Below are 18973 nucleotides of genomic sequence, written 5' to 3' on the forward strand. Positions count from 1 at the left end.
TTGTGCATTTTAGCGTTCTCTATGTATTTCCGTTGTGTATGTTCATAATAACAGCGTGTCACACACAAGAGCCGCATTCCATACCACCACAACGTGTATATCTCTCACCGACCTAGTAGTCACACGCTATAATATCCACTGCCGGTATGCGCCAATTACATTGCTAACCAGTTACGTAACGCCACTGGCAGCACGGTCACGCTTCACTGGCCTTTGGTTTTCGCAATTTCAAATGACGAAATTTCGAAAAATAATGTCGTATTACTTCACGTTTCGTATGTTGATATATATGCACCCACACTTAAGGCGCGCCCTCAGAAACTTGCCCCGTATATTGCTACATACATTTGGTTTTTTAATTTTTCGTTCAATATTCTGGATTACAATTATCTGTTTTTGCTCTGACGTATTTAAGTAATTGGTTCGACTTATGACATTCTTATTACGACAGCATAATTTGACGCGGGTGCCGGAATCAATTGAACTCACGATATCGTTCATTCATTGTCATGTACGCGCGTAGATTTATGATATTTAATCGATCGTGCCACATGCGGGTTTGCAGCATTTGATCTTTGCATTCAAGCAATTGCACTTTCAACTGGTTTAACCTGTTAGAAATATTGTTTAACCATGTAGGGTGTGGGCTCTGCATGTACACAATTACCTGTTGTATAACACATTAATTATTAACGTCCTACCTGATAAGCCAACCTGAATTAAGATTTCTTTTGTGTTAATAATTATAGTAGGGTTGGGCAGATTGATACCATTACGACGTAATATCGCATATTTCTTAATCGTGATTTTAACAATTAACAATCGCTCTTTCAGAATTGTAAGGATACGGGTATAATTTTGTAAATAATCTTTGTTAACTACCAAATGGGACGATGAAAGATAATAATACCTGGACCTTCTCATCCCAACGTACCATAAATCCTAAACAGTTTGTGCAACAGTGCAAATGTTTTGGAAAGTTCCTCTTTTTTGTTAGTTTGACAACTTGATTAGCTCCAAACTAAAAACAAACACTGCCATTTCGTGACAGTATACACCCATCCACAAATAAGCATGATGTTTATTAATTAGCCTGCATTATAGCTCTTCCCAGAAATTTGTTAATACTTGGACACGATTTTAGCTGAAAAATAACTTTGTGCAGGAAAAAGACGATTACTCACGAACGATGTTTATTCTAAAATCTTACTCGTGTTGTTTATCATCAGTAATTTCCCAGTTTCTAAAAAAAATCTCCCAAATCCATTAATCATGCCAAAACTCGTATCCGTTAAACTCGCGTAACTTTTAATAGATTGCACAACTTAATTGTTTCTCTTTGGTATAGCAACACAGACATGCAAAAACGGTAGTGCGCCAATCCTGGCATAAACATTAGGTCCCTCACGTGCCTCGCCGTTGGATCCACCGGTACAAAATAGAACATGAGTCACCAAATCAAAACGACGGAAAAATGGTGAAACAAAAGCCTTTACTTTGCACAAAATACGAGGCCTTTAGTATCAAATCTTTATTTCCCTTTAGCCCAATATGTAATAATGCAAATATCAATGGATATATTAGCAGACCAACAGAGCGCTTAAGGAGTGGTTTTTACACAGCATTGGTCTTCAGCACGTTTTATATGGGCGACGTGGTTTAGACTCCCAGTTGTCGGGCCAAGGAATTCCTTGCACATACTTGAACATTTTCTGGTTTCAAATAACTGACCCCCTGTGCGTTAAAGGTCTATTTTAGTACATTACCCACGGCCCATTCGCTTGTGTTATAAGTTCGTTTGGACCCATTACTCTAAGCACATATACTCGGAACGTTGTACGCGCCCCTTTAGCAACCTGGTCATGAGTTGCCGCAGAAATTGGAGCAGTGGCGCTACGGCTGAACAGAAGTGCAAACGCAAACCTACGAAAGGTTAAGCCGCGCTTGCTGCCTTGTTTGTTGCCCAACACCGAGTCATGGTGATTGACACGGTCCAACCGATGCATTGCTCGTGTGAGGCCTTTACTGGACTCGGTTCAAGTATGCTGGTCTTTATTTTGATCCATGTCAGCGCATGAGTGAGTTGAGATTTAATCTGCGCAAAAAAAAACGAAAACCAAGAAATTCTTACATGCCTTTGTGTTGTAAAGTATGCAGAGTTTACATGTTTCATATATAAGAACACGAAAAACTGTCTAAATGCTTTTGTATTGTAAAGTACGCACTTTCTCATGTACATGCTCTCGTGTATGTCTCTGTATTATTAAGTGTGCAGAGTTTACATGTTTTACATAAGGTTCTTGAATGTACATTTTCTAAGTTGTGGCGTATATACAGTTGCGTATTACATTCTAATGTAGACATGGAGTCTGTTCGCTCTAAACCGCATTAAGAATCAATACTATGGGCTCACACACGCAGCCAGGAAATCTAATATAGACCTACGTAAGCACTTGAACAAGCGCCATTAAATTCCAAAGCCGGCGCCGCAATTCAATACATTTGTGACGTTGCAATCGCATGCTTTAAGGTATTTATTACACATAAACCTAATCAGCCATGCCACGTGTGCCCGTGCAGTTATGCAACAAACGAAACTGTTACCTAACAGTAATTACTCTTCTTTATTCCAGATTTGTTTAATTTTTCGTAAAATTCGTAGCTTTGTAAAATAACAATCGAAAGTTTGCCGAGAACTACGATAATTACGTCACCGCTTACGTCATTACCAATTACGTCACTCCGGGTGCAAGGCCGGAACAAAGCGCAGCTGGTACGCGGGAATTGTAGGATCAATTATCGGCCGCCGGAGGTTTAAATCCCCGATCCAAGTTCCTGCTTAGAGCAGCTTAACCGATCCGGTAATTACACAAACTTTTCACTAATTAGTTTTGGTTTAATTGATTTAAAGTTGAACTACGCGTGTGCAATGCCAGCTGGTGTGCTTTCGCTTTTGTCTCGTAGTGCAAGTAAAGCAGACGAACAAATTGAATGTAATGTGCCAAATACAATTGTAAAACCAATTAATTATATGCAGTTGTGCTTTAGCCAGAATAATGTATTAGTCTTGTTATAGAACTGTATTTAATGCATGGGACTCCCACCAATATAAAATTTATGCATGACCCTTTTAAGCCACGATTTATACAGTAATTTCGCAAGACATAAAGATTTAGTAGAAACCACATATCTCAACCTATAGTTTCATAAATATTTAGTCATTGCTTCTATGTTTTATGGGACCTAAGATTTAGAACAGAATTGGCCCATTACCCCAATACCAACTCCTTCACTGGGTTATAGGGTTTTGCAATGGTGGCTTAGTCAGGGTAGTTTTCCCAGACCATGCTAACCCATTTCTCGTTTACCTTGTTGTTCTATTCAACCAAGCGTAGGATTTGGATGATTACAAAACACGTGCTATAGGTGTGGATTACGTTCACGCTTTGCCCAAATCTGAGTAACTGTATTTTGGGGTAAAACATCGTGCACTCAGTAAATTGGCCGAAACGAGGGTCAGGGATTAAAATCCCACGTGAATTATTGGTTTACAAATGGTAATGTTTGTCCAGGCACTTAAACGGGGAAATTACGCTTTGTTTTTTTCTTCTAATTTATAGCCTTTCGAGCGCTTGTCAAACTGTTTGTTTTAAAGCTGGTTTTGTGTGGTGCGGAAATTTGGTTTCGTTTATGTTGTGTAAAATGTGCCTTTTTAAACATTTTAATTAAGTTAAAATATGCGAAAACTTCTGTTTTACGCTTCATATAATTCTCTGTATATCTAAGTTTTCTTCTCTGTTAAAGATTCGCGTTATTTGGCTGTCCACCCATGTAAACCCTTAAGCTAGTGAAGAAATATGGCTTCCTCTTGTGTAAAAGTTGACATTCCATTCGTATAGCGGAACATTCTAGTTCCCAAGAATTTCTAAACATACTGCGGTTGCAAAAGGAGAAAATTCCTAGGGAAGTTGTAAAAATCATAGAATTTGTTTTTTACCATTCCTTTAAAACATTTGGTGGTTGTATATCTGGTAAACGTAATTAGCATCAAGGCGGTACGGCGGTACACATAAGATTTCTTGTGTATAATCCCATTTAACATTGATAAAAGAGAATGAAATGGCACGTATGTATTCTCGTGTGCCTGGGTAAAAAATGTCATAACAGAGGTGCCATATTTCATACACCTCGCGCCTGGCTACACGTTGTCTCATGAGTAACTTTGTGGGTGACAAAATCCTAAAGGCAGTGCCAAATTGGCACAATATTCTGCCATATTTTGACTGGCTGAACGTGCAGAACATTAATTATGACCTGGCAATCCCTAATGTTACACCACAAAAAATATGGTGCCAGCAAACAATCGTAATGATTGGCAAGAAACAAAAACATGACGTTTCAAAACATATCTGTATCATACAACATTCTTTATCACGATTTCGCTGGCTTCTGATTAGCCAGGTAATTAACCACTGATAGCTTATGCATAGGCGTTTTCCTGTGACGTACAGAGGTCATATCAAGTCACTCAGCTAATAATAATGTCAGGACGGAAGAGGTGCAGAATCATTTGCAGTTAGTTGTTAATCAAAGCGTGTTAATGTAATCTTAATGCACCGGTATGACATAACATTTGGACATTCTCAGAAGACATAACGTCACAATACTAATATAATTACCGTTCGGAAATGATTTAAATAAATTATAAATGTCAATTTTCGTACAGATTTTGTAACGAAGTATTTTTTGTAACAGAATTCGCGCCCCGCCTTTTCACGCTATAGATATTAAGCCCTAAATTACACGTTTAACATTCCGGACTGCGTTATAATTCAAACCAAGCCCCTATATATGAGCTATTACTTAATCAATGTATTATATGGCCTGGATATAGCCCCGGTAACTTAGATTGAGCGTATTTGAAGCACATCGTAAATTTTTGATGCGTCACTTGACCTGTTTGACCCACTTAGCCTAGAACAGGTTTAAACCAGTTTAAAGAGGACCATAGCCCGAATCATCTAGATGTTCCGGTCTACTAGCTTCAGTATACTTTGTTCATTTTGTGACTTCTCCAACGGAAGTATTTTGTAATTTCCGTAACAGTTCGTCATAAATCAACTTGAATAAATACAATGAGAAACTTTTGACTACTTCCATACGAAACGGGAACACATTATAATCAATGAATATTTTTGTTTGTTATTTCGTAACGGAAATCATTATTTCTTTTCTCTAAAACCAAGCAGAAGTAACGCATATGCACCCTTTAGATATTTTATTGATTCATTTCCGTGTGTTCCGTAGTTCATGTAAAATTGTAGGAAAATATCCTAACCAGATACACGTGTCTTGCGCGAGCAGCTAAACCACGTGACGTTTTCACCACGTGACAGTACGTCATTCATCAGAGTATTGTTGATAGCAAAGTTCCAATTACATTTAATCGCCTCATTAAGCTGAAATTTGATCCACCTTATACAACACAAGTCAATACACGGTCTTTTGCCGAGGGTAGACTAAGAATTAAACGGTCGCGCCCTATCTAAGTAGATTACCGCTTCAATTTATGTCAACACTTCTCTTATTCGCCTTCCACACAATACCTTTTCGGCTTAAAACGGTTTACTCTGTCGTGAGGAGAAGTCTATTCATTGGAAGTGTTGTTTTGGTGTTCTCCAACTTAACACAACAGCTTTTACCGTTTTAGACATCGCTCATTAGAAGCTCACGATATAAAACGATAACCCGCTGGTAAAATTATAGTCTTTTCGACTATTTATCCATAAATACAGTGTAGAACATATAATATACTATGGAAAGTACTCATACCCATGAAAACAGCCTTTCAAGTTGATATTGCCGAACTGTTATTCACCTTGTTACGTCACAATGTCGATTCAATGCACACAAAGGAAATATGATGTTCAATTCTTATCGCTGTCGCCTATTCCAGAATACAGGAAACACGACAGACCGTATCGTCGCGAAAGTGCCGGAATGAAAGGCAGCGACAGCTTAACGGAAATCTTAGTCATATTTGTCACCCACTTATCGGAAATTTTCATTCGTAATGTTTGAGCTGAGCTCTCTTGTTTCTGTTGATTTTAAACTTTATGGTTCTATAACGGTAAATACTCGCTGTAGTTTACGGAAACTTTTCGTCTTAAAAATTAACTGCCAGTATGATCAATGAACAGTTCTAATTCAATTTACTTTTCCTTTTATGTCAATTTCGTTTAACCAAGTGGTATTATAGTATGACTCCTGTTATACATTGACATAATAAGGGTATAGTGTGTTTAAGACATGCTATATACCATGTAGTGTACAATTAGATTAAAGCATAGATTGTGCACATTTTGTCAAGCAAGCCAGAACATATAAATTGAAAAACAACACATACACTAGGACTTTTGACCTAAATCGTAGGACCCATGTCGTGTCACTCTGGACCTCACCCACATAGAATAGAATAACTGGAACTTTATTACTAAAAAATTACTAAAATATTAAATTTGAAGCTTACTGGAAAACGGATTGCAATGTCTTAGTCAAATTTTAATTGTATCGTCTCTATTTGCTCTGTACGTGACCCCATTACCATTATTGTGAATGCATTCGCGAGATTGCTTTGACTGTACACCTCACAACAGGTGTGACATTTAATATCGAAAGCAGCATTCGATGAGACGTAGCGCTAATGTAACACGAGGTGTATGTAAATAGAACGCGCTAAAATGTACCTCTCAAATAAAGGTTCCCTTTTAGCCAAAAATGTACGCCCTTTAAACGTCAAAGCTTGTTTTGTAACGATACGAAAGTCCTCGACGAAGTTTTTACAAAAACACGCTGCTTTCTTTTATCCCGAAGTGGCCCGACTTAAACAATTCTCACTGTGACGTAAGCAAAGTCAGTTTAACCATGACGTCAGTTTAAAATGCCCAGGTGTGACGTGTGTAAAAATACGACGATATTTCGTGCTATTCACGACATTTTGAGCGTCATACGATGACATTGTGATTTGGCTCGCGTTCGTCGCCACGTCTAAATCGAGTAATCCGAAAGAATAATCTACAAACGCACGTGTTGAGTCAATATGTTCAATATTTACTGTCCAATTTCCGCTTTGTTTTATTTGAATATGGTCACATTGTTATGTCACAGAGACAATTGTTCCCTCGTTTTCCGATATCCTGTTACCCGTTGTTATGCCGCAGTGTTCTTTATTTTAAAACACCTGTATTGTACAATGTGTTTACGCCAATCTATATTTCGAAACATACGCGTAACGGATTTCGCACGATAGCTACTGTTACGAAGCTCAAATTACTTACAGTAATAATAGATTCATTTCGGTGATAATTCTATTTCCAAATCGCGCAATAACGCTACTCGACGATTCACGGCAGTAATTCGTAGTCTTGCGTTGTTTTTTACCACTTTTCGAACCGTAACCATAGAATTACTCGATTCTCGCCACTTCGTCTCGATAATAGTCACTTTCTGGATGATATAGCGACGCGCATTCCGATGCCACGTTCGAAAACAAGCCATAGACCTTGACTAAGTATTTTGACCTGTCTGTTTCCTAAAGTGAAAGGATCGCACCCGAATTATGTGAAATTCTCTCTAATTTAAATGACTGACGTTCTGTAAAATTGTAAACGCGTCAAATACTGAATGGAACAACAGGAAAAAGCGTCGGGATTTTGTGTCTAATCGTTAACATGAGTTTCTATTCATACACATCGTGCCTTTTTACAAGTTACACCTATGTATTTTTGCTCGGGTTGTAAAACTAGGGTGAACCACATTTGAGACCACTGGAAAAAATAAATTAAATTGACGCACGGAAAGTGTATAGATTTCTAATCTAAGAATCACCGAAAAACTTACACAAACAATTATACCGCACACTTTCTCGTGTTTAACGGTGTTCGAATCCAACCGAGTTTATTTTTGCAACCGGAGAGTGCGGCTTTTCCGTCAAATTATGATTTTATCACTGACAGAAAAAGCAAACAAAAGTTCGAACTCCGCATAAAGGTAAAACTAACTTCTATTCATTCAAACGGCAGTGTATACGATTTGAATGGTTGTTTTTTCAGATACGGAAATTATTTTACATTTCGCAAAGCTGTTTAAGCACTGTGGTTCAGTATGGGGTTTATACACCAAACCAAATGATTTGCTATCATTTATTTTGTTCTTTGTAATATAAAAGGGTCTAAATCCATATTTTCGTATTCATAAGGTTCAACATTATGAATAAATGTAACCTGTTTGTCCTCACATGGTATAGGGCAATGACAGTCGTTATAACACGGGTTTTCTGTTTTACATCTCGTGCCCGCTCACGAGTTACCACGTATATTTAATTTTGGGGTGACGTTTTTGTTGTTTATGTATCGCTGGCAATTTGCACAGCCAATAAAAGACCACTGAGTTGGAGCAATGACCTTTAAATGTCTTGCCCAAGGACAAATACACCCACAAAGGTGACAGTGTCTAGCTTTATCATAAATGGGTATTTCGAATTCTCCTTATAGTGTAATAATTGCTTTATAATACGTAGATTGATATCCGGTAAAATAAACTATTCCATTAAACATTAAATCCTTATAATCTAATACATTAACCCGACACTTATTAATTCCAATTTCGTTGTAATGAACTAACGATCAAACAATGTTTAAGCCAAATCCCTAGCTTAGTACAGATAACTCATAATCGCTATTATTACGTCATCGTTAATATCGCTATAAACTTCTTTGATCTTCGTGGTGTGACGTCACAGTTCAATCCGTGCGTCACAATGCGAGTGATTGTTGTCGTTTATGAAGTAAACAAGTGTGTGTTTAAGCAGCTTTGGTCTTTGTTTATGGTGTCTTAAGCACAAATGAAGGAATACAAGTTGTTTATCCTCGCGTGGCGGGCAATTTCTGTCGTTATAACACTGATGCCCTGTTTCATATACCTCGTGCCCGCTTACGAGTTACCAAAATTGTAACTTTGATAGTACTTATTATTTTTTAGTATGTGACTGACAATTTAGACAACCCATTTAGGAACACTGGGTCCATTATACCACTGGCGCGCTAACCACTGGGACACGGCGCCGCACAAATAAAGGATTTAAATGCGACTCGTGTTAGACAGTGATGGGACTGCGTAATCTTAAATATTAAATCGCATTATATTGGTAGTATTTGTGCTTCTTACACGAGAAAACAAGTAATCCATCTTTTGTCTTGAGTCCTATCATAATTCTATTGCGGATTCCTTTAATTTTTGAACAAGTCACACCTGAATTCTCAATGGTTCGTTCAAATTGTCGGCTATGCAGAAAAATTAAGCATTCATAAAAGTACATACAGGGTAATTCATAAATGCGTGTGAGCTATAAAAGCATTAGACCCGTGTTATAACGATCGTCGTTGCCCCTCCCAGGGAATGAATAAGTTTCATTTGTTCCGTTTTTTTGTTATCCATAAAACGGTGTGGAAGAATGTACAGTGTCATTTCAGGACCCTTTTTACAAAATACATTTCCATTTACAACCACCTTAATTTTCAGTTTACTAGGAATGTGTCTATACAGGTTTCTAAACTGAGTATATATTTAAACGACTCATTGGAAATTTTCAATTTACATTCTCAGTAATGTATAATCACATTTCTGGTCGAAAATTTTTAATTTATTTTCTCAGTAATGTATAATCATGCAACTGGTGGCCTGGCAGCAGTAGATAGTTTTTTCTACGTCAACGTACGTACGTCACACCGACGGAGAAATTCTCACTTTAATAATGACTATGTTTGAATCAAAACATTCTGCTGCTGTTGTTGGGTTCATATTGCCATTTTAGATAGTGATGTCATGTTTAAGGCTTGAATAGGGTTATTAAGTCCGTCTGCGAAATTTTGGGCAAAATATCGTTACGGCTTTTTGGATTACATATATACGCATATATGTTTTTGGTAGCAAATTTTGACCAAGTCCTTTGCAGGCTTGCATATATGTATTTGCACATACGTGTCTTGTTGATAAATTTGACATTATATTAGATACGGTATTCAAAGAGATATATATAACGCATATTTCATGTGGGCTTATATGTTATAAACGCCAGGGCTATTATGTTACTATTTCATCTTATATTCAACTCATTTTAAGGTCATATTAACAAGATGTTTCCTATCTTAACACTCTGTTGTGTATTAAAATCCAGGTGTGGAAAAGCAATTTATATTGATTTGATCGCATCGGTGTAATTAAATTTTTCCAGGTGGTGTTTAAGTACTGGCACACGTCTGTTCTTAAATTTCATGTACCTTTCTGTAATAATATTATAAAGTGGTCAAAATTGTAAATAACGTCAATAAAACTGGGACAGACGTTTTAGAAATTGTCAAAAACCTTCGCCTATGGCAATAATTAAACAAGGGCGTCGCGTGGCGGTAATTTATTACACTAGTCATGTTTTTGTTGTCTCCTAGTCAGACTTGTGTCTCTATACCTTGTATGCTTACTTGTAAATCTTTTCGGCCTTATATGACCCTAATAGTGTCTCTGATTAACAAGAGAAATAACGTCAAATGTCCAGACATTACTGTTGTTTTCTGCTGACGAATTACAATCGCATTTGCACATTACAAGAATGTTTTGGTTTCTCTTTGTAAGTCGATCATAGCATGTAATATACTTAAGCGCAGATCACGTATACTTTGACCATATATAGTTCACTATTGTGCGATTTTGGCTATGATATAAAGGCAAAGAACAGCCAGGGTATTTCTGCTGAAAAAATTGTTCAGCCAGAAATAGTTAATTTCTTTAAATGTTAATGTAAGTTTTCTTGTCCAATTACAAAAATAGAAAGCAGAATTGGTTATTAAACGCCATAGGAATTGCTTTGGCTCGTCTTGACGTTTTATATTCGTTACATGCTCGGCAGCTTGCTTACCACAAAGACAGCCGCACTTCCTAAACCATTGAATTAAAATCACGTCCAATTTTAAGCCCAATGGTATATTAACCATTGTTTCTTTCGCTCCGGACGGAATCGTATGATCTCTATTGAAAACAGGGAAGTAATCCAGGGGGCAATTACTGGCCGATCCTTATTCAATAGAATGAGAAAATCAGAGCGTCGTTTTCCCATGCCTGTTCGGCGGTGAACTGCGCAATTCTTTCGATGTATATTACTCGTATTCGACACTTGAACGTGTATACTGAAGCCTTATTGAAGCAGTTATATACCAAATAAGTTAACAAGTGTGTACTGTGCACTGTATCAAAAACCAATTAACATAGAATGTTACTGTGAGGTAAATGGCTACCATTAGCACATAATATCTCATATTCTTCTTCGTTTTTTAACAACTAATAGATGTATTTCCACCAACCTAGTATATAAAACAGTTTACACAGTGCAAAAGAACCAATTTCAAGTCATACTGTCCATCTATACTGTATAGTATACAGTAGTCTGTACCCATTGCCCCACAATGCACTCATATAATGTGGTATTCCTATATTATAATTCATTATTGGTTTACCGAATCAAATAGTTCAATGGTTATGTTCAAACGCTTTCATGTTCAGTTGCCATGTCTAACATCATACGACAGTTTCATTACAGCTATTGGTATCTTGTCCCTTGAGATATTATGTCGTCCTTTGATTTCGTACATTTTAAATCATGACGTAATATTTTGTTCAGTAATTTAGGATTTATTATTTTTTTAGTGAAGGTTATACCCTGGAAATTAAAATAAAAGTCATTGACCTATAAAAAAGGTTTATATCAAAATATTTAAAACTAAATCTCACTGGGGATCTGGTGTATAACACAGTAACATTAGATAAGATGGATACCGTTAAGAAATATTATCCCGTATTTCCTAATTGTGTGTTTATTAGTTAACAACGTTATTGTAGATTCGCGAAAATAGCGTTATATAACTGTGTAAATGTTCTTCGTTTGCTAACAAATGAGATTATAAAATGAAAACATGGACCATCCTACCCCGAATCATACATAGGCATATGTCAGTGTCTACTTTTAATTAAATGCCACAATTTATTTGATAAACTGTTAATAAGTTTAGTGCTGATTTATTTGGTTGGGTAAATGCATAACTTTTGTTCTCTGGACATTTTGAAGTATTTTAGGGTTTAAATGTGTCGAATGGTGTGGAGCATGAGCGTCACCATGCGACGACCCCGTGACTTTAGCTGTTGCCAATGGGTGACCAACTACCACTTGTTATATAAATGACAGTAGTGCGGTAATTACTCAATGTTTGGTCTTAAATTTGACATCGATTAAAAAAAGCAATTTTCTGTTGGTTTTAGCAAGAAAATATCCTAAAGCTATGATTTCAGGCGTAATGTACCAGTATTATATTGGCCAATTACTGTACAAGTGTTAAAATGTTGGCCGAAGGCAGTGTAAATACGTTGGCGCAGCTAAGATTAGCTTACTAGTATTTAAAAAAATTAAATCCTTTTTTGCTTGCAGGTTTAAAGTGACCAAAGAAAAACAAATCATAAGAGGTCCCGCCGAGATTTGAACTCGGATTGCTGGATTCAAAGTCCAGAGTGATAACCGTTACACCACGGGACCGACATGTTTCATAATTCCCGAGCTGTGTTTAGTCTCATTAAACACAAGAGAGTATCCGTATTATAACTTCCCATGGAGCAATATGTTTTACGCCTAAACAAATCTTTCAGGGGTCCTAAATACACCGTATGTAGGTCTATATGTGATCCGTTATATACCATATATTTTTTATGCACCAACAATGCAAACAGTTTGGACATCAAATTTGAACAACCTTTAAGTTACCGCTTGTGCACGCAACTGTAAAATTAGTTTGCATAATGCCATGCAGAAACAATTGTTCGTGTCATTTGAAGACTATACGAGTTTGAAAGAACCGAATATTGGAAACCATGCTCGCCGCCATGTTAATTTTTTTTTGCTTAGAGATTTAAAGCGAACAAAAAACGAAAATATAAGAGGTCCCGCCGAGATTTGAACTCGGATTGCTGGATTCAAAGTCCAGAGTGATAACCGTTACACCACGGGACCGACATGTTTGTTACTCGTCAAGCCATATTTACTCTCATAAAACAGAAGATAGTGTCAGTATAACTACTTCCGGTAGAGCATCATGTATTGCGGTACATTATATACTTAGAAAAATCTTGCGGGCGTTTTAAATACACCGTATGAAGGTCTATATGTGATTTGCAATATACCACCTATAATTACCATGCACCTACAAGGTCAAATAGATTGGATTTTGACTTCAACAAACTTTAAGTTACCGCGTGTTAACACTATGTGAATTAAGCGTGCAATGCTATGCAGTATATTTGGTGCCGTACGTTTTAATTTGATTACGACACATCCCTTTTATGTAAAAGACTCTTGTGTTTAAAACTTCATACTGCATCGAGATACAGTCATACAGCAAAAACAATCAACACGTTTAATTCTCAGCTGTGCTTGAGGCGTAACAGAACACCCAATTGCTTGCAAAATTGCCCCGCTAGGTGAGAAAAAGTAAGTAATAATTATGATTTGGAATGCAATGCGTTCGATTCAAGCTGCCTGAAGCATGTTCTGTGTTGTGTAGTTTTGCATTGAAACAGCTTCCCAGCACAGAATGAGTTATTAAGTTTACTCAAATCGTGAGTCAGAATCAGGTATGTTCGAAAACTTATACCATATTAGTTTAATAATTATATAGTTATCAGTAGCCTATATACATGTGTAAAACTGTTAGCGAAACGTAAACCGCAGAGTATATATAGAATCTGGTAGTTCGTGTCTATAATTTTAATTATAGTGGTATTCTAAATTTTCACATGTGGCATATTAAAAATGTAACAGTAAATGATAAAAAAAATTGATAGGTCCCGCCGAGATTTGAACTCGGATTGCTGGATTCAAAGTCCAGAGTGATAACCGTTACACCACGGGACCGCGTCGGGTAAATCAGACGAAACTGCGTATTTAAGAGACGTGGCGTCCTGGCATCTCTCCAATGAATACACCAAATGTTAAATATGAGTTTTATAACTAGAATATAGAAACTGGCATGTTAATATTTTATTTACAATATTTATTCTTTGTAAACGCAATTTGGAATACATTTATTCTTTATTTTGAATATTTGTAACATTATCTTTTATCAAACCAGCAATACAATATTAGGATACAATTTCAGATTTTTCTTTAAATAGACAAAACAAATATTTCTAACCGCCTAATAATTAAGTAATAGCTATTATTTGGTATTACAGCACAGCTGGAATGTCAATAAAATGTACCCGCACGGTGGCGACAAAGAGCTCTTTACAGTTGGCTATGGCCTATGAGGATCCAAGTACAGCTTGATACGTGTTATGCTCTGATTCCCTACACCAGGTTTTACACAATAGATGTGCATTTAAAACTCTTTAAATAAACTACTTGAAGATAACCCGACAAAAAAAGGTAAATCTGAAGTAATATGAACTAGAGCAGAACCATATAAACGTTTTACGTCTAAAGTAGTATACCATTTTGGCTAAGAAAGCCGTAACAGCTATATATTTTTATTAATTGTATGTTCGTAACCATTAATACTGCGTTTAACAAAAAAAATCATTCAAATACTGCGTTTAACAAAAATATCTCTCAAAAAACCACTCGATTCACACAAATATAGTAGGGTGGGGGAAGATGGGACACATTTTCGTTTAGTTTTCTCTTTCCATTTAGTAGTAAACAAAGAACATTCAATGAATTATAAAACCGTATCCTCACGGCTTCCACAGACCGTTGTTAATTGTTTAAAACACGACCAGGCTATTTGGATATTATGTATTAAAGGTGTCCCATCTTCCCCCACCCTACTATATGTTGTTAAACAACTTCAAGGTACAAAAATAACGCATTTCTTAACACGATTGTAACGAACCGATTTTTTGGCTAATTGTTACAAATAGATTCTTACGGTTACGGTCACGTATACCATCAGTCAGACCAACTGTTCATTAAAACCAATTACGGCAATTTTCTCAAGCGAAACCCGCAGCGATTTTGTATATTAGAAATTAAATTAAATCCTTTGAGCTATAATTTATCCGTCGACTTATTTACCCCATGCAAAGTATTGACCCACTTTCTACAGCTCGTGTCCTTTCAAGCATAGGATTTAGGTTAGGCGGTACAATAGAGGATTAAGTTAAGATGTTTGCATGGAAAACTATATGCTTAAAGGCGTCCCATTAAAAATAACTGTGGGATTGAATTAATGAATGAATGAATAAATGCAGTTTTATCTTTTCGTGGCTCGAGTTAATGAATGAGTTAATAAAAAAATGCATGTAATTTATTTAATAAGGTAATGAATCGATGAATGTATGTAACTTGTTTTTATCGACGCGTGAGGGGAATACAGTAGTTAAAACACAAGTGTTTTGTTCCATACACCTCCTGTCCTGTTACTAGCCATGGGCAGCAAAACCGTATCGCAAAAAGTAACTTAACCATTTAAACCAACAATCCAATTGTATTTAAAAATACCAAGGCGTTCAAATTGCTTACATTGCAATTTAGCAAGTACTTTTAATATCCTGGACAGGAGACCATTTATAAAATTATCGACCATGTTATTAAACTGAACGTTATGTTAGACGTATAATTGAGAGAGACCACGGTAGTTGTAACCGCTGATATAATGACAACGTTCTGTATTGTAAACGTGAGGTATGGCATTCTGGGAAAGTTAGAACGACAACGAAAATGTAGGCCTTTGATGACCAGAATATCTGTACAGACAAATTGGGAAAACGTAATCTGTTTGAACTGTATTTTTAGGGTAGTGATCTTTTGTGAAAAAATGATCCGTTTGACCACTACTTAGGGGTATTGGTCCAACTCCGTCTTAAATCCTGGATCCGTATTTTGCCAAAATCTTATATATCAGTACGACAAAGCTATATTAGGAGTTTACTGATGTCGCGTAATAGTTTGTACACTTTTGTATACAAATAGTCAAGATGAATGTAACGATACTATTTTCGTACAAAACTATACAGTTGTTTAGTTTTCTCGGTTTATGTTTCCTTTCATCAGGTCACTGGTGCTTCTTGTTTGAGTAGGCACCTATATATTTTGTTGTTCTACTTTTTCGAGTTTGTAAATTACCGGTTTGGGGTAAAATGGGGCTTTAAAGGGCTTTAAAGGGCTGGAAAGCCAAGTTGGCGTTAGAAGGGATTCGTACAAATATAAGATCCCCAGATAAGCTATAATAATCAGTTTTATAAACTTCTGACAGTGAAGATGGTATTAGTATTTTAAAAAGAAAATGGAATGAATACAATTGTCATATATTTTGGCTATTGCTTGTATTAAAGCTGACTACAAAATCTGTATTTTTAAATGCACCTATATTTCAAAACGTTTAAAACATAATGCAAATTTGGGAGTTTAAAAAGGTTAAGAACCACTGAGATGAACCAATGACTAAATGACGGGACTGTTCGGCCATTAAAAGGAATTGGTTTATCTATATACCAGGCAGAGTATACATACATAGTTCTTCGAACCTGTAGGCTAAGTGTGTCTTTCGTAGAAGCTGTCTGCAGGACGATTGGTTATAACTGCAAAGACAGTCGTTATGACACGGTTGTTCTGTTTTCTACACCTCGTGGTCGCCTATGACTTACCACATATGTAAATTGGAGGCAATTATATTTTTGGAACTTTTTTTCCTTATAAAAAGGCGCGAGCTTAACGAGTTTACTAGACGTATTAATAACGCCCGTTCTATTCTCTATCTGTGGGTGTAAAAAAACTTAACTTTTACATATAGAATTCAGCAGGTAATCAAATTTACGTTAGTAATTCTGGGTGTAAAGTGTCTATTTGCACTACGGACAAAATGCGCAAACTCCAACTGCGCAGATAAAAAAAATCACCGTTTTCGCGCCAGCAGACTCCAGACTTAATTTCATGTTAACGCCTTTTGCAAAAGTTGTCAAATTTGGCGATAACTCTTCGGGAGTCGCAACTGCAGATAGACCGGCGGTGATCGATAGCATACTGCGGTTATAAGCATCTGTTAAAAGGTTGGCACGTGTTCGCAGTAGTCCTGTTTCTTAAACATGAGCTGTATGTGATAAGAAAGGGGGGGATTTAAAAACTGCCAAAACGGTTTCAAATTTTTTCAACAGCGTTGTAATACACATTGTTAAATTTTTACTTGGGCTGGCGACTATCTGCACATACGTAAATCGTTTTTCTAACCGCTTAATATAAGTACTGTATGATAAGATGGACACCTTTTGCACACATTATCCAAATATCCTGATCGTGTTTTTAACAATTAACAATGGTCTGAGCAACGCGATGATATGGTTTTATAATTCTTGATTGTTCTTTGTTTACTACTAAATGGTACGGGAAAAGAGAATGAAAAGGTATACCATCTTCTCCTAACCTACTTTAAATTCTTATAAGACCTAAATTTTCTAACCTAAAATGCCCACATTTTTGTTTCACAGGAATATATACATTTGTTCTCACATTATATTGTGTGTTATACAACAGGAAAAATAATCAAATTTACAGTTGACTATTCTATTGCATTACGTAAACAAAAAACATTAATTAAAATAATAAAAAGGGCAAGTCTAACTAAGTTAGTTTCAAATAATAAATACCTTACCTCAAGTCAGAAAGGTAAATGCTTAAACTAATTAAACCTTCTTATTAAACGGGAAGTATCAAATTCTAATCAAGCTTTTTGAGGGACGTATGGGTTTTAACTTTAGCGCGCTTTTACACAGGACTAATGCATGTTTACTTGCGTGCTATGGCGTAACAGGCGTACACAACTTTAATCTGTTAGGGTTAGGCAGTTGTTTATGATTACTATAATCAAAGCTCGCTTGTTATGTATTGAGAAAATCGCTTTGTTTTTGTACAGTGTGCTAGATATGGGTATATCAACAAAAGGAATACGAATATAAGCGCAGTCGGTCGATAGCTGCATATAGTTCTACACTGGCACATTTAGGCTATTCACAATAGGGAGTATAAACCGTAAACTGAAATGTACAGACAGCATGTTTGTATAATAGGAATTATGTACAGTCAGATGTCAGCGAATATCTCGCTTATCACGATTTTTCTTCGCTAATCATTGCAAAAGAGAAATAAAGCGGCTTACAGAGAAGGAAAGAAGTTTTAAGTTACACCCGTGCGGTATTTAAATTGGGTTGCACGTGTAGATTATAGTTCTCGAGGAGTTAAAACGTATTGCTTTGTAGTAAACATAAGTAAAGCTGTAAGAGTAGCTGCTTTCTGTGAATTAATACACTTATGTAGCAATAAAGGGTAATGCATTACAGAGAATTTTGAAAGCTAGAAAGTGTATAGAATATTAAAGTATTCTTTTGGACTCTGTACTGTCAATGTAATTAAGAGTACATAGCATTCGCCTGTAAGAGAGAACTCATGTGACCTGCGATGCGTCTTGCCCAGCGTGTGCCAGAATCTCCTTTTGTGTGAAGTCACAAAAGATCAAAACAGCGAATTAGGGCAACGCTTTTGGGAGTCTTTTATTCAAATAACACGTCAAAAGGCAGCTAAGCTTAGTTTTAAAGCAAATTTGCGTGGTCCGTCGTTTGGGATTTGCGTAGAAACGTATTTATAACTTTTGTGGCGACTGTTTATTATTTCCCAGCGCGCTTGCTTAAAGGCGAGTTACACACATTGTAAAAGCTCACAGCGACGTTCACATTCTTTACCAGCGCTGTAGTATAAGTTCCAATTCCCATAACGGCAAAATCTACGGAGCGCTTATAGATTAATGCGCAGATTTTGCAACCTAGTGTAAAACCGCGGTTTCGCGTACAGGTTTTCTAGCCAGATGCGAAATAACCGCATTATCAATCCGGC

The 18973-nt window shown here is 36.5% G+C and overlaps 1 long non-coding RNA gene and 3 other non-coding genes across 4 annotated transcripts; 1 reads left to right on the plus strand and 3 right to left on the minus strand.

Moving 5' to 3' along the window:
• Positions 1–12562: 12562 nt before the first annotated feature.
• Positions 12563–12634, minus strand: trnaq-uug. The gene has a single exon. It is a non-coding gene; the product is annotated as a tRNA-Gln (tRNA).
• Positions 12635–13033: 399 nt separating this feature from the next.
• Positions 13034–13105, minus strand: trnaq-uug. The gene has a single exon. It is a non-coding gene; the product is annotated as a tRNA-Gln (tRNA).
• Positions 13106–13491: 386 nt separating this feature from the next.
• On the plus strand, positions 13492–16320 carry LOC113474296. Its single transcript, XR_003395956.1, has 3 exons — positions 13492–13725; positions 14326–14736; positions 14945–16320. It is a non-coding gene; the product is annotated as an uncharacterized LOC113474296 (long non-coding RNA).
• trnaq-uug lies at positions 13934–14005 on the minus strand. The gene has a single exon. It is a non-coding gene; the product is annotated as a tRNA-Gln (tRNA).
• Positions 16321–18973: the final 2653 nt, after the last annotated feature.

The sequence above is a fragment of the Ciona intestinalis genome, chromosome 6 (assembly GCF_000224145.3).
Source record: "Ciona intestinalis chromosome 6, KH, whole genome shotgun sequence".
Lineage (NCBI taxonomy): Eukaryota > Metazoa > Chordata > Ascidiacea > Phlebobranchia > Cionidae > Ciona > Ciona intestinalis.